General features: G+C 35.7%; 1 protein-coding gene across 1 annotated transcript in view; it reads left to right on the forward strand.

Annotated features, from left to right (window-relative positions):
- The window catches only part of LOC150099804 (sodium channel protein para-like), a 1,646,355-nt gene that overhangs the window by 24,310 nt on the left and 1,596,306 nt on the right, over positions 1-25,739 (forward strand). The window contains exon 2 of the mRNA XM_090403494.1: positions 13,477-13,558. The gene's annotated coding sequence lies outside the window, so the exon portion shown is untranslated. The remainder of the gene's footprint in view (positions 1-13,476; positions 13,559-25,739) is intronic.

Below are 25,739 nucleotides of genomic sequence, written 5' to 3' on the forward strand. Positions count from 1 at the left end.
AAAAAAGTAAGGAAAGTACTTCTTTTGCACTCAGTGAAATCAGAAATCATTATAAACTAACCTAACGTAGCCTAAACTAACCTTTATTGGTTAGGTTAGTTTATAATGAAAAAAGTAAGGAAAGTACTTCTTTCTTTACTTTTTTCCTTACTCAATTAAATCAGAAATCATTATAAACTAACCTAACCTAACCTTTATTGGTTAGGTTAGTTTATAATAAAAAAAAGTAAGGAAAGTACTTCTTTTGCACTCAGTGAAATCAGAAATCAATATAACCTAAACTAACCTAACCTAACCTTACCTTTATTGGTTAGGTTAGTTTATAATAAAAAAAAAGTAAGTTTGTCGTGGTTTGTCGTGGGCAGATTAATGAGGATAAAAGATAAACGTTGTTGTGGGCCGAGCTTAATGATTACAGGCAGATAAATGGGCATAACAAATAAAAGTTTTTGTGAGCAGATGAATGGGGATAATAGATAAATCAGAGAGGAACTTGATTATCCTCAAGGGCTCACTTTAGTGAGTACGGGCATGGCAAACCCGAGGTACCTGATGCTGGACCATGCCTTACTTCATGTAATATATATCTGTTATATTATTCTGTAGACTGGTCCCTCCTCTTCTTTCTTTGCTTCTTTCTCCTCTCTTTGCTCCTTCCCCCTGATACTATTAGAGTATTCGAGGGCTAGGGATGAGTCTTTCCTATCTTGCTAAGTCATTTCGTCTTATGCAGCCACCGAAGGAGGCAAGCTAGCCTCAATAGGTGCCGGTCCCAAGCCCGGATAAATGCGAGGGTTGATGTCAGGAAGGGCATCCGGTCAGAAAACTTCAGTGCCAACTCAAACTATGATTATGAGTCGAAGAGAAAATGATATAAGGGCTAGGGCGTACCCCTTAAGCGACGCGCAGCCACATCGCCCTACAGCTGTGAGAAGTGGACGAGGGCTACCGCATCAAGGGCGGGTGCGGTTAAAGAAGCGAGCCCAGCAGGTGGAGAGGATGTTGCGAGCGGGAACACTGAATGTTGGAAGCATGACTGGAAGGGGAAGAGAGGTGGCAGACATGATGAGGAAGAGGAAGTTGGACATTTTATGTGTGCAGGAGACAAGGGGGAAAGGCAAAGGAACTGGGAGATGGATATAAATTGTTCTACTCTGGAGCGAATAACGAGGGAAGAAATGGTGTAGGAATTGTGGTGTGTGGCAGAATGAAGGGTGAAGTACTGGACGTGGGTAGAAGGAACGACAGGATCATGCGAATGAAATTGGATCTTGGAGAAGAGCGGGTGGTCGTATTATGTGTATATACCCTGCAAGTTGGTTGTACAGCAGAGGAAAAAGATGAGTTCTGGAACGTGTTAGATGAAGAAATGAGGGAATTGGAAGAAAATGAGATGGTGATTGTCGGAGGAGACTTGAACGGGCACATAGGAAGACAGAATAGAGACTGTGAAAGGGTGCATGGTGGCCACGGAGTGGGAATGATGAACCAAGAAGGAGAGAGGGTTGTGGACTTTGCAGTAGCGTTTGATCTGGCAATTGTGAACTCGTTTTTCTTCAAGAGGGAAGAACATTTGATAACATTTAGAAGTGGTAACAACAGCTCACAAATTGACTACATTTTGACTAGAAGAAAACATCTTAAGGTTGTGACAAATTGTAATGTAATTCCAACAGATCAAGTAGCACAACAACACCGACTGCTGTGCGCATACTTTAAAATAAGATCGAAGATAAGAACTTCTGGTTACCATGGGATGAAGACAATTAAGTGGTTTCGCTTAAAAGAGGAGAGTGTGAGGAATCGTTTCAGGGAGAGAGTGTTAGAGAGGATTTCGGATGGACTGTAAAGTGTACAAGATTGGTGGAAACATATTCAAAAGTAATCCTGAGCTGTGCAATCGAGGTGCTTGGTGAGACATCTGGAAAGATTAGAGAGCAGAAGGAGGGTTGGTGGTGGAATAATGATGTACAAGTGGCAGTGACAGCTAAGAGGAAGGCAAAGCAGAAGTGGGATGAGTCAAGAGTGGAAGAGGACAGAGAGGTGTACAAAGAGAGAAAGAAAGAAGCCAAGAGAGTTGTGGCACAGGCGAAGGCCATGGCATATCAAGATCTGTATGATCAATTAGAAACAAAGGAAGGACAGAGAAAAATTTACCAACTAGCGAAATGTAGAAATAAAGCAGCTAAGGACATCTTACATGTGAGGCAGATCAAAGATGCTGAAGGAAGAGTATTATGGAGGGATGTGGACATAAGAAACAGATGGAAAATATACTTTGAGGGACTTTTGAATGAGGAAAATGCAAGGACTCACAGAGGAGATGGGCAGCCTTCTGAGGGGATGGTGCAGAACATCAGTAGAATGGAAGTGACGGAGGCCATGAAGAGGATGAGGAATGGAAAAGCGGTGGGCCCCGACAGAATTCCAGTGGAGGCATGGAAGGCACTGGGGGAAGAGGGAATTGACCTGCTGTGGGACCTGTTCATGAAAGTTTGCCAACAGGAAAATATACCCGAGGAATGGAGGGAGAGTACTCTTGTTCCCATCTACAGGGGTAAAGGGGATGCACAAGACTGTAAAAATTACAGAGGAATAAAGTTGATGTCCCACACAATGAAGATCCTATAAAGGGTTCTTGATGGTAGATTGAGGGAGGAGGTGGAGATTGCAAAGGAACAATTTGGCTTCATGCCTGGTAGATCAACAACAGATGCTATCTTTGGGTTACGACAGATGATGGAAAAATATCGAGAGAAACAAACGGAGCTACATCTGGTATTTATTGATCTGGAGAAAGCATACGATAGAGTGCCAAGGCAAGAAGTCTGGAGGTGTCTGAGGGAGAAGAAGGTGCCGGAGAAATATGTCAGGTTGGTGCGGGAAATGTACAGAAATGTGAAGACAAGTGTTCGGACCTGTTTGGGACAGACAGAAAGTTTTCAAGTAACAGTTGGCTTACATCAAGGGTCAGCATTAAGTCCGTTTCTGTTTAATATTGTGATGGAGGTGGTAACAGAGGAGGTGAGAGAAGATGCACCTTGGACAATGTTGTATGCAGATGACATCTTGCTGTGTGTAGATTCAAGAGAAGAAGCGGGAACTAAACTGGAAAGATGGAGAAAAGTACTGGAAGAGAGAGGTATGAGACTGAGCAGAAGTAAGACAGAGTATATGTGTTGCGCAGTGGGCGGTGGCCAGGAGACAGATCTGGAGCTGGAAGGAAATGTCATCAGGAAGGTGAGAGACTTTAGATACTTAGGTTCAACAGTGGAAGAAGATGGAGGAGCTGAGAAGGAAGTGGGATGCAGGATACAAGCGGGTTGGAGGAACTGGAGGGAGATGGCTGGAGTGTTATGCGATAAGAGGGTGTCGATCAATCTGAAAGGCAAAATTTATAGGACAGTAGTGAGGCCAGCTATGACATACGCTATAGAAACTGTGGCCCTGAGGAAAAATAACATCAGCAGGATGGAAGTAGCAGAGATGAGAATGCTTAGGTGGATGTGCGGTGTGACCAGAAAGGATCATCTGAGAAATGACTATGTCAGGGGAACAGTGAAAGTTACGAACTTAGGAGCGAAAATACAGGAGGCAAGGTTGAGATGGTTTGGTAATGTGATGAGGAGGGAGGACGAATATGTGGGAAGAATGGTCATGCAGATGGATTTGCAAGGAAGGCGGAAGCGTGGGCGGCCAAAGAAGAGATGGAGGGAGCTGGTAGAAGAGGACTTGAAGATGAAGAACTTGGATGTGGTGACAGCCCAAGACAGGAAGGTGTGGAGGAGACTCATAACAAACAGTGACCCCACTTAAGTGGGAGAAGCTGTAGAAGAAGAGAGGAACTGATCAGTGTTTTTCTTCATTGATGAGGAAAGAGGTACAGCAACGATGTTTATCTATTATCCCCATTCATCTGCTCACAACAACTTTTATTTGTTATTTCCATTTATCCGCCCGCAATCATTAAGCTCGGCCCACAACAACGTTTATCTTTTATCTTCATTAATCTGCCCACGGCAAACTACGACTACACTCTGGTTCGGCATGCGACATCCAGGTTAGTTTAGGTTAGGTTAGTTTATAATGATTTCTACTTTCATTGAGTGCAAAAGAAGTACTTTCATTTCATTTTTCATTATAAACTAACCTAACCTAAGCTGTTATAATTTCTATTGAGAATGAATGCAGGACCGGCGCTTAGTATTTTTCTTGTACGTGCGATTAATGTTGGGCGCCTTACCAAAAACTTTTTTTTTTTTTTAATGAAGTGTGAATAAAACGAACAGCAAATGAAAACCGCTTTACAGTATAATGCTACCTACGGATTAGTCCTGCTTATACGATTTTTTTTTTTACACGGAACTCAACAATTAATCATAAGTTGATTTATGATACATCAAAAAATAAAGAACTATTTTAGGTATATTTTCGTAAATTTTAATAAAAAATTACAGTGATATAATCGGGTCCAGGATACAATTCCAGAATTTATTCGTTCGTTTCCTGGAAGATCTGAAGGGGCCCGAACGGAAGACGACGTACATTCATAATTATATGTACCATTCTGTACCATTCATTGTTCGTATAAACTCTTTTAGGCGCCTTTTCTTCTGCGGCGCCTGTGTATATTGTACACTTCGCAAATGCCACCAGCCGGGCCTGCCTATATACAAAACCTATAAACATGTTTTTATTACATTTACCAGACTCCTCTAGAAATTATTCACTTTAACCGGTTAAAGTGATTAATTCTAATTATTCACTTCATCCGGTTATTATTAATAATAACCGGATTTATCACTTTAACCGTAACATATATATATATATATATATATATATATATATATATATATATATAAGATCTTTAAATTTTTCTATCTTATTGAATGTGTTCTATCACGTATCACTCTTTTATTGCCTATATGTTATCCCTATATGATCACAAATGAGACTCTGTTCTTGAATGAGCTAGCGTATACAGAACTTGAGAAATACAAAACAATTGCAATCTCTCTCTCGTGAATAGCTGGCTGATAATATTGAAATTTGAAACATATTCCACTTCAAATAGAAGCCAAACAAAGCTGATGTTTTTTCCAACGAAATTATTAGGTTGAATTATTTGGAGTTCGGTAGAAATCGACTCAGGCTACGAGGGCAGTGTATTTCTATTAATAATACCTGCATCTCCAGACAAGATCATATTTCATCCATTGCCATGTCAGACAGATTTGAATATATTATAGCCCTTTATTCTATAATATATCCAAAATCTGCAAAATTTTAGAATCTTTTTCTTAACTCGGAATGACACACAAAACTCTCTCAAAAAATTAGATGCTATCCAGATTGAACATTCCGGTTAATTGATAACCCTCTTTTTAGAGGCTCACTGCCACAATTTCAAACATAGACATTTTGTTTCGGCCTTTACCCTTTTTCTATGGAGTACTTATTAGAATATCGTGTATTCGATATTATACTTGACCAGCTTTAATCATTCCTCTGTGTTCTTTTATCCATAAAAACACGAGCAATTGCCCATCAACGTCCATTCACAGCCCACCTTCAAACTCACTAGACTTAGCATCATCTTTCATGCTATCTATTTCTAGAGCTGTTTTTTTTCACTATGTAAAAAAATTCCTCTAAGGATTGCATTCTTCCAGTTGTTCAAACTGGAAGAATGCAATCCTTAGAGAAATTTTGGTAGTTTCTCCTCTCTTTTCTCCTCTTTTCTTTTTGAATAATATCAACTGAAACCTGGGAATTTCAGCAATATATGTTTATTGTATTTTTTGGTTTCATTTTCTTGTTTTGCCACCATCCATTTTTAAACAAGTAGAAAGCAAACAGTAACATTTAATCACATTTATATGGAAATATATAATATGGCAATGGTCATATTTATACGGTAATTTCTGTGTGTTGGAAGATTTAAATTCTACATTCAGTGGCAAGTTGTAGAATTTATAATAATAGATTCTGTCTGTTCTCAAAAATAAAAAAAAATAAAAAAAATTTTACATGCATTCGTTATCTTAAGTAAGCAAATTAGGAAACGTACAGTAATTGCAGGCGCGTTCACGATATTAAAATATGCTGCGTACTGACTGTTGCTTAAAAAGCAAAAAGATTAATGTGGGAGGGTATTGCGAGATTACCTTCATGAAGGTGGGGGGGGGGGATTAATATCAGTGGTGCTGAAGAATAACTATCCGTGTCACCATACATCTCAGTTGAAAAATGTATTTTCCAACTGACACCATTGAAAAGTGTATTTCGGTCTTAGTTTATATTATTACCGTCCAACTTTAACAAAAAATTAAAATAGCTGGACTATTTCATTTTTTAAAGATTAAATTTAAACTAATTTAAAGATTAAATTCCCTCGAAATCGATTTATCTATTCTTCAGTTGTTAAACAGCTTGAGAGTGGATGGGCAGACATTACAGATAGACTGACGAAGCAGGTGCTGTTTGCTTGCAGTTGCCTAAAAACCAGAAAGCTACATAAAATATATGTACATATATATTTTATGTAGTTTTCTGTAGAAGACATTAGTAGAAACTGAAGTGAACATGAAACTACATAATTGGAGACTGCTTTAGTTAACAGGCTGGTTTAAAATAGTTATTTTATATATAAATCTTTTTATGCACATACTTACATTAGTACCGACTGCGAAGACGTTACGCCAAAAAAACACGCTTTATACTGTATCATATATTGTGTATTAAATACGTTTCGTTCACTTTAAGGAAAGCCTTTTTTTTGAGCTCAATAAGTTTCTAATTATTTTCACATTATTAATTTTCACATTAACTAAATTTAACAAATGGATCATTTATATAAAATAAAAAAATTGAGTTGTAGGTTGCGAAGCAAATTATCACACTGGATTTTGAGTATCTGCAGGCTGGAGTTTGGGAAATACGGCCAAAGAGAGGTTACTTAAAAGAGAAACGAGGAAAACGAATGAGGGAAAATAAACACTGTTTGATATTCCTGATTCGTCATTATTCTCATAATTCTAGAAACCTGCCTGTGCTTTATAGAATACTCCTAACTTAAACTAGTATGGATTTTTTAGAAGCTTCAGCCATCTCTCGAACTAATTCTGCGTTTAAATCAGAACACCCAGCGAACTTTAGCTGCACTCAGAGGGCATAGTCGAAATAGTTGAATGCTTGTTTGATATTGTGTGATCTTATTCAAATTACTTTGTTTACTTTGCTATCTTTATCCTTAAAAATGTTTACAATTAGGCTAAATACTGATTAAAATATTCATTTTTTACTTCTGGTTGTTAATCATTAAAATTCTTTATTATCGTGTATAACAGAAATAAGTGCATCAGACAGTAAACATAGCTGTAACAGTAATCTTAAGTATGGAAATCAGTCAGTGAGAGATGAATCGTTAATTATCTAACGGACTGGGTAATATTATAGCAGAAGCAATGAAGGATGTCACGTCTGTCATGTCATGGCTGATTCACCTTCAGTTGAAAAGTTGTTATAAATATTCATCGCTTCTTAGGAAGCGATGAATATTCAGAAGGGGATTCGAGATCATTTTCAGTGAAGGAATACGCCAGGTCATCTTCTCGAGCGCTCTAAGATGGTATCTAATTAAAAGCCGTAACAATTCAAATTGGAAACGTTTTGTGGTATGATAAATTTTGTATTTGTCTTACTGTTACTTAGAATACCATAGAATGAAACGTATGGAATGAAAGTAGGTCCAGTTTCTTACATGGCAGGACCATATATATATATAAAATTTACTGCTGATCTAGAAAATAATAACTCCTTACCTTTCCTGGACATCATGCTTACACGATGCTCTGAAAGATTAAAAATCTCTATATACAGAAAACCTACTCATACCAATAGATATCTGCATTATCTTTCTCATCATTTTCCACCACAAAAACTTGGAACTATATCTACCTTAGGACACAGAGCACGCTCTCTCTTGAATGAACCAGATGAAGTACAAAAAGAAATAAATCACCTCTCTCTTATCTTTAAACAAAATGGATACTCTGAAAAAAAACGATTAAGAAATTTCTTCTGGATCCTCCTAGGCAGTGCACAACAGAAACTATTAATTTTAAAGGTAGCATCTCCATCCCATAGATTAGCACAGTCTCGAACAAATTGGCTAAGGTCCTTAAAAAATACAACATCAGGACGTTCTTCACCACACTTCCTAAAATCCGTTCTCTAATCAGCCATCCAAAGCCTACTCATCACAACCTAAAATATCCAGGCGTATATAAATTATCGTGCGATTGCAATATCCCTTATTTTGTACAAACTAACAAATCTATTGAACAACGTATAGAAGAGCATAAGAGAAACATCTCTTACAAAAGATCACATGCAACTTCGTTATCCAGTCATGTTATTTTTTCAAACAATCCTAATGATGATCAACAAAGCCACTCCGTTTGCTGGGATAGATCAGAAAATATTTTTCGCTGTGATGATAAGTTTGAGAGAAAAATTGTAGAATCAAGGGAAATCCTGCTGAATCCTGTCCACTTAAACAACAATTTGAGTTATAACATCCCAAATAGCCATCATGCTGCAGTTATTCAATATTGGCGTTCACTCGCGTGAACGCCAATATTGAATAGCTGCAGCATGTGAGCCTGCACGCACACTTGCAATAAACAATGGCACGCCTGTTAGAACAACTTGAAAAATTACAACGTTTTTTATGTATCAATTATGTGTGGCAATTTTTACCTGTAATTTCCAGTTTTTTAGATACTTCAATGTTTATTACTATTCTCTTCCTTTATGAATACCTGATGAAGGCTGTTATAAGCCGAAACTAGTTGTATTATTCTCATTAAAATCTTTATAAGTTATCTCGGTTTTTTAAGTCATTAAATCTATTTTTTTAAAAATGTATCACAACAACCGAGTAGAAGCATATGATCATATATATATATATATATATATATATATATATATATATATATATATATATATATATATATATATATATATATATATATATATAAACACCTCATATTTATGTGACGAAGAATTGGAAATTAATATCGTTTCAATAAAGAGAAATGCATTATTTCTGTAGAGATTTTGTTAACTTTCAAGTTGTCAAAGTCAGATTTCAACCATTGCCGTGCATTAATACATAACTGCATATGAGTTAATAAAATAGTTTTTTTGGTTTGGGATAAGATTTGCAGTCAGTGGAAGTTTATACAAAGCGAGCAAATTGGGTGAAGCAACAGAAGTTTATGGCACTTCGTCACTAGCTGAAGAATATGATTCCGTCAGTAATGAAACTATCATCTCAATTACAGAAGACATTATTTGGTTTAGTTTCAATTATGACCTAAGCAACAAACGTTTGTGAAGCCAATATATTATAACTAAGTGTTATCCGACTTTTTTCTGTTTTTTCCGAATAAAAAAGTCAATTTTTTGAGAGGAAATAAACTTAATAACTCACTTTATTATTCCAGTTCTTGACAAAATTCGAACCCAAGTTTTTACAACCAAGAAACAAATGCTGTATCGTTCATGCGACTGCACCACAGAGATGTTTAAAACAGCCGGAGTGTATTTAACATTGTCGCAATAATTATGCTGATTTTTTTTTCCACAAGGAAAAGCAAAATATGATAGTAAATATCAGCATATTTACGGCAACAGATTGTAAGGAACAATATTTGTTGTTGTTAAAAACCGTTTTAATCAAAATTCATCAAACTTGATACGGAGTTAATTCCAGTGAAGTATTGATATAATCTTTCACCTCTGCTTGAAAGAATTTCCGGAAAGATTATAAGTAACATCACATACATCATATTTTGTTTCACATGTTTCTCAAATCCATTTATATTGCCAAACCTCCAAATCCCATTGGTCAAGCTTTGACTAAGTTTATAGATGTTTATCTCTTGTGTAGACTTTCTACTAAATGTTGATAATTGGATATAGATTTGTGTTCCATATCTCCATCAAAATTATAGTCAGTACTTCTATAGAAGTTAGACACGTTAATCTTTTCCCCGAACTACTTCCAAAAGCACCGATTTAATAGAGTTCAGATTAGAAGTCTCTGCTGGCCAGTTTAATTTTTCACTATAATATTTTCAATCCATGTCGATACAGCTCTTTGGGTACAACATGGCACATGTCATGTTGATACCCTTGAGGGTTCAAGGGAATCTACTCTTAGTTACTGTAGAACGCTACAGCATTGGTTGGCACCTCTGTATTCTCGTGAATATTAACATAACTCTCAGAGGACGTCTTGGGGTATGATGTGGTGACTGGCTGTAAGAATATCGTTATTTTAGGAGAGTCTATCTCTCCATTTGTTTCTATCTGTTAAAACAGCGAGTTGCTTATCGTGATTTGGAATAGGATTCTTAGTGCCTGAAGAATGAAACACCTATGAAAAATTACAACTGTGATGAGAAGTAATGGTTCACAGTTCACTTTTTGTGACTCCCAGCCAGGAAAAGTTGTAATATAATGCTGTTGGTGAACTAATGGGTTTCTTGGGAATTTTTATTTTATTCATTTTTGTGTTACATTGTATTTGTTTTTTACATAATCCGGAAACCCAGATATAGAAACCAAAGATGGAACTTTTTCAAGCCATTAAGTGGCTCCAATGCTCGGGTTAGTAGTAGTCTCATATAGGATGATGAAATTACATTCCCACCTGCCGCTATAACTTTTTTGTTTCATCTCCTCTGAACCTAGGATATCATACATGAGCATATTTATATAAACGATGTGAATAATTTGTGTGTGGAGCGGTGCGTGCGCAGCTCATTTTTTTTTTCCTCGAAAATGCAGGGCTACAAATTTTAAAGTAAAATTTTATAGTCGGCAGAATGGTTTGTGCAGTAAGAATATTTCAAAGTTCGCTATTTAAGTGGTAATTTCTATAAATGCATCCATATATATTTTTTGTATATGTTTTATGGTGATTTTATATTATGTAATTTTTGTGGATGCCTATGTTACTCCTGAAAACATCCATGCAAAATTGGAAAATGAAAACCGATATGAGTTCGATTCCAGTCACCGATTACAGGAATTTTGTAATTTTTCAAGTTGATTTTGGTGAAGTCAAGTAGAATTTTAGTATAAAGTTTTACGTGGCAATATAAAACTTTTAGTAAAGCATGTTAGTATAAACTGGCCATAAAGAGCAGTATTTTGCATTTCAGTAAGAATTAAGTTCCTATTGTGATGTGAAAAAGATAACGTCAAGTGTCCCGTACTCTCTTGCCATGCATAAATTTACAGATCCTCAGTGAATGAACTCAACTGCGAATGATAACGATGGGTGGAGAACGGCTGTCTATCGATAAACAGAGTTAAAGGCAATGTTATGCCTATTCTTTTGGAAATGAAAAGACATTATAAGATTTATATCATTTAAATTTTTGTAATCATACAATTTTCATATACACGTGTATGTTTGAAACTATTATTGTAGTCTAAATAACCGATCTCCATTTCATCGTATAACTTTATTTGTTTATAATTAAGTGTTTTGCTTTGCTCTGTTGGATCAAATAAAGATATAAAATATGCGAACTTTTCCAGTCGATAAAGTGATCAGAATTATGGGTTTTCTAAATGAAGTAACGCAAGAATTCCATTTACAAAATGAAACAACCAAATTCACGTCTTTCGACATGTTAATGCCATTATAATATTGCCGAACAAGGAAAAGGATTCTTATTATATTGTTTGCCTTCATGACATTCCGAAAAAGAATGCGTAATCTAATAATCTCGCAGGTTTAATGGTGTGTTAAGGAAATGACACGCCACTTGTGGCTTTTCTGTTTTATGTTTCTTTAATGGCTTCTTTTACTAGGAAACAAAATTTTCATTATTCAAAAATGACAATAGAACACAGTCTGGCTGCCTGCCAACTCTGGATAGAATGATAAAACAGGATAAAAAGGAAAAAGGTCTCATGACTAAAATCCTGAGGGATTTGAAATTTCCTTTAAATACAGCATAAATCGGTTTATAACAATGATTTTTAAAAAATGGTCTTGCATTCATCATTCTGATATACCTCATTTATGTCCCATTTGAACCAAAATTTCGCGTTTTTATTTTTAATATTACATTTAATAGAATAGACAAAGGTCGCTTATCTTATTAAATGAGAGCAAACAGACTTCGGCTTGTGTTCAAGAGAACCGTAATTCTAAATAGTAAAACTCTCCTTAAAATTTCCAGTACCCATTGTATTGCTCTATTTTGACGAGCTTTAAAGAAAATTAGTATTCCAAAGCATCAGTGTGAATGCGACCTACGAAAAATTTGGTTTGATAATCTGAAACATGCTTAATAGACCAATTAAAGGGCCCTGATTAGCAAGGTAATGGTCTCACATCAGATGATGAAATTCATATGGTATTTAAAGACATTCGCAAACGTCTCCATTCCCGTAGTGGAAAGGGAACCCACAAGAATAGAATCTAGACTTCAGGCTTATTAATGGAGACAATATCTTATTTATTCTCTCATGAAAATGAGCCTCTGTAACTCAGTCGGTAACCGTGATACCTTTTAGATGGGAAAGGTCTGACTCGAATCCTTTATGTTAGCATTTATCTAAAACTGAATTAGTTGGCATCACATACAGAGATAGAACGGTTTTCCTGTTGCGTAGACATTTTTCTTTCATATCTTGAAACAGACGAACTGGCAGCAGAGCACGCACAGTTATCAGACTTAACACACTGAACTCATCGCCTGAGTTCTTCAATCTTAATTCCCAATAATACAACTCTTTAAAGTTTCCAGTACCCATTGTATTACTATATTTATAATTTACTATTGATTTTTTTTTCATCCACTGAGTGTTTCTTTTTGCTCAACGCCAATAACACATTTGAATAAATTACATTTATGAAAAGACTTTAATTAATCAAGAATTTAGTTGTAGATCATTTTAATGCAAAAATAACCGACTTCTCATTACTACAACTACATAAAGGGGGAAAAAAAGGACTTATTCCATTATCATTCCCTTTCTCAGCCACACTTTTGTAAATGTGTTCCTGTTTTCCAAATCTAAACCGTCAAGTAGTACTACGGTTTATACTTAGGAGAGAAAATCTTCTTACCCAATATTAATTTTTTTTTGGGGGGAGATAACAAGGTTAAGAATAATGCTAAGAAAAACGATAAACTAAAAAAAAAATCTTGAAATTATATTTTTTAAATCGGGAAATATGCTCAAAATTAATTTTCTGAATTCATTTAAATAAAATAGAGGATGCGCCCAATTTTATATCATGATTACTCTGTTGCATTTAGAAAACTTGATTATATTGTGAAACAGCCTAAATTGGGTTAATACTTTTTTGCACTATTACAAAAGTACTAGAATAACATAGGTAGTTGTTTCTTTAATTGAAACCATTTTTCATCTTTCTAGACTGCGTGCTAAGGCATCTCATCTGAAGTGTAACTTCCGTAATAACTTTCGTTGGCATTTCTGGTCCTTAAATGGAATTTTGGTAAATATATCATTGTTTATGATTTCTATAACATTTGATAAACTGCGTGATTTGAATAAAGAATTCAAAGATTCTCGTTTTATCAACTACTCCAAACTGTAATTTGTCTCTTCGCTGAAGGAGAAAAGAAAACACCATAATATATCGCACACACGAGCAAATGGCAGCTTCGAAAATTCATTCTTTGGTCTGTAACGGCCACTAATGTCTTTTATTGTGCACCGAAATTGGTTCTCTGTTGTGGTTGAACACGCAAGTGATTCACGTTCTGTTTCTCCGTCTCTCGGATTTATACACTTGCAACTTAGCGCTGTCATTCCGTTCCTTTACACCGTGGACACTAGCCGCATTACAGTGGCCATAGCGCCTGCGCCAACGTAGAACCGCACGAAAGCTCATAAAGGTGCCACGAAAAATAACCATAAATCCGTTCAAATTACAATTTCTAAAGGACTGGATATTAATAGGAGAACATAAAATTGTGTTTGAAATATCGTGTTTTCATAAAAGGCATCTTTTCTTTTTTTCTAGTCCTAGTGCGTTGTAGTTAATGAGAATTCTCATGGTAAATAAATCGAAAACGTAAAGAATCATAGAGGACTGAACCATAATAGTTTGCATAACACGCAAGACGCACTATCATAATGCATGAATTTTTATCCCTGTTATGCTAAAATATATCCATTATGGATATTAGTTTGAATTGTTTAAGAACAGCAAATTTAATCGAGTAGAAATTGTGCTCCGGTTTTTTTTTTATTTTTATTTGTTTCCTTTTTAGGGACCCAGTAGTCTTTTTCCAGATTTCATTTTAGGCCAAATGCATCTGATAACGTTGTAAAAATATTCACAAGCTACTTGTATATGAAACTGGACTAATTTACGTATTTTAAATATGTCGCACATATGCTAAAGTTTGATATAATTTTTCTTTCCGATATTCAGTTACAATTACGTTTTGAGCTGACATATCAAGCTAGCTACGATTCAGCTACATTTCATTTTCCAATTTTTAATAACGTTTCTCGATAACAGATTTAAAACTTAGCTGTGATTTATGAAATGATTCGTTTAATATTAACTGTTTCAGAATGCTTTTCCTCCCCTTAGCACATAAGGAGTGTGCATTGTATATAAAAATCTACAAAATATGTGTGCATCATACACTGCTTGGAAAGAAGTCAACTGACATCCCATGGGCAAGGTGCATCGTGCCATCTAACGAGTCACGTGTATGTAGCCGGTATAAATTGAAGGAATGTGATACTCCCAAATCAGTGCAACCGTGTCCGGGTGAAATAGACACGAGAAGGGAATTGACGGAGTTTGAAAGAGGCCTGTGTGATAGGATGCCACGTTGCAGGTCTATCTGTTCCATGGGCGAATTCTCCATGCTTGCTGCACAAGCTCATTAATTGAGAAAGAAGTAATATTTATTTGTTAATAAATGCATGCATTTATTAGCATTCCATTTAAGCTTTTATTTTTGTAGACAGAAGACGTCTTAAGCTTGCGCAGCAATGATTGAACTTTGCATTGTGTATCGAAGGCCGATGCTTGCTCGTCTAGTGAAAGCTACCTTGGCTTGCTCGGTTGTAGGAGCTTCCAGGTCCTCGCTGCAGCACTGTGATTTTATGCGCGCGCATAGCCATTTCCGCTCCCTTTACGTCGTCTTAAACACAAGGCCATACGCAGTCCAAGTAGCTCTAGTCAGTGAGTTTCAGCCAGCCTTTACAAGCGTGCGTGTTGCTTGGGAAAATTAAGTTACAACCAACTTTTTATGATGTTATTGACCAGTTCATAAAGAAGAACCATAGGGTAGAATTTGTATTCAAGTAGCTAAACTGGAAAAGATAGAATATCATTTGTAAAATAAATGTTGTATTTGTATGATTAAATGTACATAAATTTCTAAATATATAGTTTTTAAATGGTCAGTAATTCATTATTCCGCTAATCAGACTTCAATCACACCTCTCACTCCCTGAATGATAACAAGAGCAAGCGTGAATTTCAAGACCAGCATTCTCCCTTGATCTGTTGTTCAAATTGTTGACAAATTGGGTCATTTCAGATCAATAATCAGTGATACCATATTAAGATAGAAACGCAGTGAGCGAAATGCAAGTGCTATCCGTAGTGGGCTATCTTCTGCACTCACCGAATGTGACCGTGGAGTGATACGAAGGATAATACGTTAAAACTGTCATTCGCCGGCAGACAATGCGGAGTTCTGGACATCGACTTGAGCACGAATCTGCAAAAATACTTTCAGAACCGAGGCTCACAACATAGGTTTCCATGGTATGATCGCAATATGCAAGGCCCACATTATCCGAAGCAATATACAGTGGTGTACAGCGGGACATGTAAGCTTGGAAAGCGTGTTATGGATCAACGAATCACGCTATACCCTCTACCGAGCAGATGGACGGATGTGGGTTGGTTGGATCACTGTGAACGTCTCTTACCAGAGTGAGTAACCCCAACTTTGAAATTCGGAGGTGGCTGTGAGATGGTTTTTCCTGGTTTAGCCTCGGACCTCTGTTTGTGGCGCCACGAACATTTAACTCCAAGAAGTATCTGAATGTTCTGTACTGTGCAATGCTTCCTACTTTATGATTTTCTACGGAATTGACCGTTGTCTCTTTTAGCAAGACTACGCACCGTGTGTCATAAGCCTGCTGCTATAACTACATGGTTTGTGAACATGAACGTCACCACATTTGACTTGCCTCCACAGAGGCCTGATCGGAGGTCAAGGACGTCCGCTCTTCATTTATGTTGGCATATAATGAAGTCCAGGACTTCATTACATGCCTACATAAAAAATTGGTCCAAAATTCCCATTGATCGCTATCGCACGCTTGTAAAAAGTAGGATTGCTGCAGTCATCGCAGCGAAAGGAGGTCCTACATTTTATTAAAGTGGGCGCCGTGGCTGTTTGTTCCTGACACAATTGTGTACGTTGCCTTCTTTCCAAGCAATGTATATGCCATATTTTTATGATAGAAAATAATTTTGGAATTCTTTCGTTCTATGACTTGCTTCCTAATGCTTTTGAAATTTCTTTCGAATTCGAGACTTTATGAAAGCGTAAGAAGACGCGAAATAAAGTATTACTTTAAAATAATTTGCCTTTTGCAACATGATGATAATAATTTTGCATTATAGTAGCACCTTCCTTTAGATTAGTCTTTAGTTGAATATTCACGAAGGGTCAAGAAAATGTTATTTATTTTTTCATCGAAACTAGGGATTCGTGGTCGTCGCAATGTTGTACATATGTGTGTTACAGAAACAAGTTACGAGTTTACCAAATAAAAGTGAACATAAATAGAAATTATCAGCATCAGTCCATATTGGCCAAAAAATAAAAAATAAAGAAAGAACTGTATTGGTCGCTGTCGTAGTTTATTTCATTCAGTATGGCCTATGAGAATATCCGGTCGTTCCGTATAGGAAGCAAAGAACCTTGGTCAGATTTTATATTTATTTATTTTTTATTTTTGTAAGTTAGCCGATCTCAGAGAGAGAGAGAGAGAGATCGCTTTGAGTTGAGAAACTGCTTTATATCGGGATTTAAACTTCCTCTCTCACAAACAGGATAGTTTGGATATTATGATGTCTCAAATTCCTAATAATCAGGTTGTATATGTTCTTCAAATCATCACATAAGCCAGTTATTTTAGCCAGATGTATTAAAATAAAGAAGAAAAAAAAGAAGAGACAGGTCTTTATCCTTTTGTTCAAAAACAGTTAGATATAAATTAAAGATATGAAGAAATTATATACTTGGTTTAATTCTTTATCCAAGTGTAAGCAAACAAAGTTTGCGCCTGAAGTATTTTCAGGACTGGGGCAACTCGTGGTAAAGGTAGTATTAATTTCACATCACAAGGCAAGTGATGTGAAATCAATACTACCTTTACCACGAGTTGCCCCAGTCCTGAAAATACTTCAGGCGCAAACTTTGTTTGCTTACACTTGGATAAAGGATTAAACCAAGTATATAATATATATTGAAATTGACATTTCAATTTTTTAATTCGAAAAGTCGACGTTAAACTTAATATTTCTAAACCCTGAATGTACTTCATTATGTGTTCAGTACAGTCTAGAAAGAAACTAGATTTTAGTTTGGGGACAAATGAAAAACATTTATTAAGGTTTTTTTAAAAAAAACCTAATAAGTATTTATCGCTTATGAGTTTATTGCGTGGGTATATTCTTCCGGATGATTTTCCTGTTTTCCGAGATGAAAAAGCCGAGTTTCCGGGGAGTGTATCCTCTCACTCCGTATGAGACCGGCTAACCCACCTTCACATGAAAGGTTCTAAGTGTCCTAGACAAGATTGGAACCCAGGTCTTTCCAGCCAGAGGGCATCGTCAAACTGACTTAGCTATAGAGGCTATTTTGCTGGGTTCCATTAAAATATATAGATGGGACTTTTTTAATATTTAAGTTTAAATATTTAATATTTCAAGTATGGAAATTTAACATTTTGACTCTGATTTCTTTCTGAATATTTTAGTCCTCCTTAAGTAATCCTCGTAAGTAATAATAATAATCTGCGGTACTTACAGGTCCTTAATGTCTACGACCTGCCCAGATTTTTTTTCATAATCATATTTTTTGGATAAGCTGGTTAATCTAATCCGAAATATATGTTTTTGTGTATGAATTGCTTATGTTATCCTGGCATTTTTCCTGGTTGCAGGATGCAAAACCCTATTATGTGCATGTTTTTTAGGAATATACCACTTAAAACTATTCATAAGAAGACGAGCAATAATTTTAAAATAATACAGAGATCCTCTAACATTCAGTTTTTCAACTGTTCTGTGTGAAGCACTTCTTACTAATCAAGCCTGACCAGTATAGATTTCACCGCAGTTAGCTCCTAGGTAAGTAATAAAGAGAAGGCCAGTAGGTGATTTTCTTTCTTATATCATCAGCTTTTGGACAAGTGCCAAATGAAATTTTGGTGAAAGCACCTCAGACTGTTGCTATCCCTAAGGCGTTTGATCTAATTGCATGAGCGCCTTTTAACTAGATCCGTGTCTGTGTTTTGTCTTTTGTAATTAGTTTACTCTGCGGTCACTGTCTCCACGCGATGCTGAACGAATACTTCCTTCGGAGTTCATTATTAAGTACTGAATTCCAAAGAGCATATTACATTCCTCCTGAAATTTTTGATATACAAAATTGCGATCCCCAAGCCAATGAATTTTCTAGAATATCCGTATTGCTAGCTTCATTCTTATTCCATTCAAAGATGTTTGATATTAAACAGCGTTATTATTTTTAATATCATAAGAAGATGAGCCTATAGGTATCTATTCGGTGCGTTTTTCTTTACAGTTTGCATATTCACGAGATGAAAAGTCCACTTCCCGTGCGGAAAAGTTCAGTTGGACTCTACTACGGAAGTAGTACAGGGTAACTACTTTGCTTATAAAGGCTTGATTAATATTAATTATTGAATAGTCCACGGAAATTATTTGACTTGTATCAATTCCTCTGGTATTCTCAAGACTAGTAACAAGATTAGTTAGCAGTCATGAAAGACTGACTCGTATGTCACAAGTTATTGCCATCGATATATCAACATACTGAACACGATATTAAGTATCAGCAGATATCTGTGGATCAACCGGATTTTCTGCGATGCAGCCAGGCAATTGACAAAGAGAAATTTATTGCACAACGCTACTTTTTAATGGCATTATTAATTTTTATGTAGATAGATGAAAATTATTTTATTTTTTCATATCAAATAGAGTTGGTATCAGTCATGCTTAAAATTACTATTTCATTAATACACTCATCTTATATGTACGGATGAAATGCCAGCCATTAATGTTATCAATTGCAGGAGTTTTAAATAAGGCATGTATGTGGATTACTGAGCAGTTAAAATAAAATCTTAAATGCATTTTTGTGAAGAGCTTTCAAAATCATGTCTCGTGTGACTCTTTGTCAAAATCAAATGAGAAAAAATAATTAATCAGATATTGCAAATTCTCTACTTGAAATACGCTATGCTATGCAATTAAGAACTTGATATGAAATCGACAGATAATGATATTCGATCATAAGATTGACTTATGCTCTCTTCAGAAAGTGTCGATTCAGCACTTTAAAAAATGGCGCTTATCCAAAAAAGTGGCTCCGTGATTACCCAGCTATTCTCATCTCTTATGCAATTTAACTACCTTTAGAATATAACATAACATAAATAGGCCAGAGGCACGGTACTTTCCTAATGTGGAAGTGAACAGAATACAATTTGTCACTTTAACTAGGAAAAATAAATCTTTAAAAGCACCCGAGATATCCTGAGAACAGTTGAGGAATGGACTACCAGAACAGGCTCTTCAGTATAGAAATTTACTTTATAAGAAGGCTGAGAAAGTGCAGTTGCCCACTACAAATCAAGTCTTGAAATTTTCCAAAGTTCGTGGGATGAATAAATATTATTATCTCTCCCTCTCTCTCTCTGTGTGTAATTAAAACATCAAAAAACTATAGAAACTTAAATGAATTAACTACTATGTTAATATCATTCATATATACCATACTTCCTGGTTGGTATGTGTGTGTGGTATCATTCATACCAAGAAGTCTCTTAGAAAATTCTCCAATAAATAATGATGGAAGAGTCATCCTAGCATTATGGTTCATTATTAACGCACTAAGTAGTTTGTGTGTGTATGCCATTTAGGTTTACAAACCGTAGTGCTTATTGAGAATGAAATATTTTCTTTTCTGACTTCACAATGTGTCCGACACTTGAATGGCCAACCTTTCGATCTTATATACAAAAGGATCACGCAAAATCGGTTTGGGAATTTTTTTGTCGTTTTGTCTATTGTACATCTCCCATTTAAATTTATTTACTACATCGCTCAATTGTGGCATATTATATATTCAAAGTAAAAAAAAAATGCAGTTTTAAAGGACTGTTAAATGAAAAATACTAATAGAATAGTAAAAAAAAAAGTCAGTTTTTATACTGGTATTTTTATATCAGAAGATACGACCGTTTAATTTGGAAATATTTGGGTTTCAATTATCGTCCAAGAATGGAGGGATCTTTCACCTCAAATTGAGTTGGTCTGTCTCATGTGGAGTGGCAAAACTCCCCCCCCCACACACACACATCATCATTATCAGCCATTGTCGACCCACTGCTGGATGGAATATTTCTTCCAGGTACGCTGTGAATAATTTTGAAGATATTGTGTCACCTTCTCTTATACCTCTTTGTATTTCCACAGTAGATATGTTTCCACTGAAATGAATTGCAGCTGTGGCATTGGTGTATGCCGATAGGCCTTTCCAAGATTACTCCAAAACTGTCTGTCCATGGCACTCCTGCAAATCTGACGATATCAGCAATCCACCGTTATTTAGGTCGACGTCGTGGTCTTTTTTCCTCGTGGAATCCAGTCCAGTGCTTCTTTTGTCCATCGTTGACCTTATCTTCAAACAATATGCCCAGCCCAGTGTCACTTTCGATGTTTCACTCTTCGTATGATGTCAGAGACTTTGGTTTGATTTCTTATCCACGTATTCCTTTTGTGATCCAGTCTTGTAATACCAAGCATACTTCTATCCATACTGATTTGTGTTGTTACTTTTTTTAATTTCCTTTTGCATTTAGTGTCCATGTTTCACAGCCATATTTCAATATAGGAAGAATACATTGATTAAAAACTTTTCTCTTTAGGCATAATGGTAGTTGGCTTTTGAATATTGAATGTACTTTTCCAAATGCTTTCCACCCAAGCATCATGCGTCTTTTAATTTTGTTCCATTGATATCAGTTGTCCTAAGTATATGTAATGATCTACTTGTTTAATTTTTTCGTTATTGATTTTTATTATTTCTGGTTGGACATAACTTGGGTCTTCTTTAGGCTTATTTTTAGGCCAGCTGTTTTGCTAGCAACTTGGAGTTCATGGATACGAGTCCGTAATTCACGCGTAGTTGAAGTAAAGATAACTATGTAATTTGCAAAGTATAAATGGCTTAAACATCTTCCATTTATCTTCAGACCTTTCCCTTCCCAGTCAAGAAATTTGAATATTTCTTCTAGGCACGCTGTGAATAATTTTGGAGATATTGTGTCACCTTGTCTTATACCTCTTTGTATTTCCACAGTAGAGGTGTTTCCATTGAAAGAATTGTTGCTGTGGCATTGGTGTATGCCGATTTGATGGTCCTGATGTATGATTCCTCCACTTGTTGGTTTCGTAATGCTTTAAGTATTGTACAAGTTTTTATTGAATCTAATGCTTTTTCATAATCAATAAAACCAAGACATAATGGTAACTGATATTCATTACATAGTTTAATAATATGTTGTGCAACTTGTCTACTATCTGTGGTTTACAAAGTGTTTACAAAAGTCTTAGCTCATAGGCTTTGTACAACTCTAGACCTAATACAACCAAAAGAACAGGCAGGTGCTAGGTCTAGAGTTGTACAAAGCCTATGAGCTAAGACTTTTGTAAACACTTTGTAAACCACAGATAGTAGACTGATGGGTCAGTAATTCGTCAAGTCTTCTGCGTTACCTTTTTTTATGTATCAGAATTAGGGTAGCCTTCCACATTCTTGGTACATAATTTTTCTTCAGGCATAAAGTAAATAGTTTTGATAAGAGTTTGTAGATAATTTCTCCCCCTGCTTTTAGAAGTTCAACTATAACTTCATCTTCACCTGCTACTTTTCCATTTTGCAAGCTTTGGATGCTCCACATAACTTCTTATGGTAGAATCTGTGGTACTTCAGCCATTTTGTAGTTGTCTTCTAAATTTAATTCATCATCCTGATAAATTCTTCTGAGTAAAATTCTTCAATTCTTATTCAATTAATACCTATTTCTGGTATGTCTTATGGTCCCATCTTGTAGTTAGACTGCAGCCATCTGTTTATTGCTGTTTTGCCTTTTTTTTTGAGATTACGGTTGTTTTCAGTTGTTTGTTGTATGAATTTATTATTAAAATTTCTTATTTCTTCTGTGATACGTTTTCTGATCGTTTTCACAATTCAGTGTATTCAGTTTTATTCTATAGGTTATTTGATTATTTTATTTCTCTTCATTTCTTTATAAACTGTTTTGTTTCTTCAGAAGTTTTGTCTTGTTTCTTTTCTGTGGTACCAGTTATTTCAAGTGAGCATTGTAAAAGATTTTAGGTAATAATGTCATCACTTTCTGATTGATCAGCATTGTCATCTATAATAAGATGTTTAAATCTATTGTTTAGTTCATGTTGGAATATATCTTTTTTAATGTTGAGTTTATGTACATCTATGTTTTGCTTTGATCTTCGAAACATTTTTCTTTCTTTTTGGCAGTTTATTTGAATCTTACTGCGTACCATACGATGGTCACTTACAATGTTGAAGGTGTTTATAAGAGTTTGTTTATATGAGCAGTCTTGAAAGTTGTTTTTCTTATTGCTGAGGATAAAGTCAATTTCACTAATTTTTCCATTTGGACTTTTCCATATCCACTTCCTGTGTGTGTTTTTTTTTTAATTGAAAAAATAATTCATGATGTGCAGGTTTTCTTTTTCTGCAAATTCGATTATCCTTGCTCCTCTATCGTCTCTCATGCTATATCCAAAATTTCCCATAAAGCTTTCATCTGCTGTTGTATACCAATTCTAGCCTTAAAGTCTCCCATTACATGACAAAAGTCCTTCAATTTCTTCATCAGTTTTGAACAACAATATTTGCTAGTCGAACCGATACATACTGTCAGATTCTATTATGCTGTTCTTCAATTTTTTGTTGATCATGAATCCAGCTCCACTGATTCTTTCCTTATCATGGTTTCTATAATATAGTATGCCTCTGTTTTTTAATTGAAGAATTTCTTCACCGTTACGTTTAACTTCACACAGTCCGAGAGGGTCCCATTTTAGCTCTTCAGTTAATTCAGTCATTTTAGCTCTTCAGTTAATTCGGCTCAGGGTCGTACAGTTTAAAGTTCCAAGTTCTAGTTTGACAGCATGATCTGGTTACCCAGATATTCTTAGCACACTCTGCTTTCATGTTTAACTGCCTGGGATTGTTACTATTGACAGCCTGCTGCTGTCGGTAGACAGCAGCAGGCCGTCAATAGTAACAATCCACGGTAAAAACGGTAAAGGGGAAAATAAACGTCTTTATTTGGGGGGGAGGATAAAATTCGTGTGGGATAACACTAAACTAAAAAAAATCTAGTTTTCTCATATGTCCCTGTTGATCACACAACTAAAGCTACATCCTTATAAAATTTTTAAGTTTCACATCTAGCTTCACATCTGAATTCTTTCGTAGCGAAGTTGCAAAGGCATCAATCACATCGTTCTCTTTTTTCTCATCTTGGTTGCGAGGAAATTATAAGAGCTTTTCAGCTGAAGCTGAATTAGCTGCTTTCATAATTTTTTACCTCTAGGAAACTCGACTTTATCCCCCCCCCCAAAAAAAAAAAACTAAACTGGTGAGAAGAACGCAATTAACATGATACACTATCTTCCTATTCTTGGCAGCGTCTGCCTTAATTACACTCGAACCAAACTAAACCTATCAGAAAGTGGGTAATATTTTTGACATATCAGCCAGTTAACTTTTTCACTTAGTAACGCCCTAGGACAAAAGTTTGGCTTCAAGTTGTCGATTATTGGTTGAGAAGGAAGTCAGCTTGTGGGCATGTTTCACTCTATGTAAATAAGCCTCTAAGATACGTAGAATTTTTTTTGTTAATTTTTCTCCTGTTTTCCTCACTGTCTGCAAGAAAAGTGCAGACGAGAAAGCGGTTTTACATTCATGCGCTGTTTTAGGGCAAGTTGAAAAAGCCTTTTACCAAACCGGCTTCGGTTTGGTATTTACCAAACTTTATTTACCAATAAATAAATAAATAAATAAATAAAATAATAATAATAATTAAATAAATATATAATACCATATTGCCACTTATGGCCCTGAAAACTCTAAGGCTGCATATACAATTAACATTTCACTGGGAAAAGAAGTTTCTTTGAGGTATGCTGTTTAGTAACCTCTTCTTGCTATGGTACGCTTCTTAAATGGCCTCTTTTACTCCAGCTCGAATATAAGTTCCTGGGGCATATAAGGGGAAAAAAAAATCTAGAACTCTCATCTGGTCATTAAATATCCTGCTGGGCTTCATTACATTGTACGTTCACTAACATAGAGCGGCAGACAAGTCCGCTACTAACGACCAGTCGTGATGATCAGTTGGTTTAGATGCAAATCACCTCCCAGCGGCCTCCAAAGAAGTACAAGGCAAAAGTTGATTTGTCTCCATAGTAACGGAAGGTGGAGAGGCTATCAGCTCGGCCAATTTGAATAAATGAGTTAAGTATACGACAGGCCTTTCCTCTAAGGAGAATTTTACATCGAGTTATTAATCCAGCCGATAGGCGTGCCTCTGAACGTGCTCTTCGTCAGGAAGTTGTGTCATACTGGAGTTTACACATGTGTACCATTTAAGCGATCCCGTTTCACTTGTCAGATTGTGTTTTTCTTGCATTTATATGCATTACCCACTTTCTCTGCAACGTGAATATGCTATTGTATTGTACTGCGTGAATTTCAATGGCCTTACAAAGGTTCGAGTATCCCCCCCCCCACATTCTTAGGGTCTTTTTTTATATGAAGTTCATTTTAATTATCAACTTCTTCCAAAACGTAATGCAAGTATTTTTATTTCAGTTCAAAAAGAAAAAAAAAATGCACTAGACTTAATTAGACACAACTCCAATTCCGCCGAATTGGAGTTGTAGATAAGTGCGGATATCGATATCTTCTTACTTTCAGTTCTAGGAATCGGAATAGAAAGAAACCTGAAATACATAAGATATTTGTATGTATAATGCTTTTGTAATTCGCCAATAACCGTCAGTCTTACTGTAAAGGAAGCTGATATAAGCCAATGGAAACTTCGTTTTTTTCGTGACTAATCCATTTATTAGTGTTAACATATTATTCGCGTATTACAGCTTATCACCATAAGATCACGTGTCTACTTTATCATCGTGATTCATCACATATTTTGGAATACTTTTCATACCATTCAGTACCGCGCTTTTTTTTTTTTTTTTTTTTTTTTTGTAACTTGTACTTAGTTTGTAAATCTAACGAAGCTGATTCAAGGCT

This window comes from Typopeltis vanoorti, chromosome 14 (assembly GCF_054136105.1).
Source record: "Typopeltis vanoorti isolate ZY-2024b chromosome 14, IOZ_Tvanoo_1.0, whole genome shotgun sequence".
Lineage (NCBI taxonomy): Eukaryota > Metazoa > Arthropoda > Arachnida > Uropygi > Thelyphonidae > Typopeltis > Typopeltis vanoorti.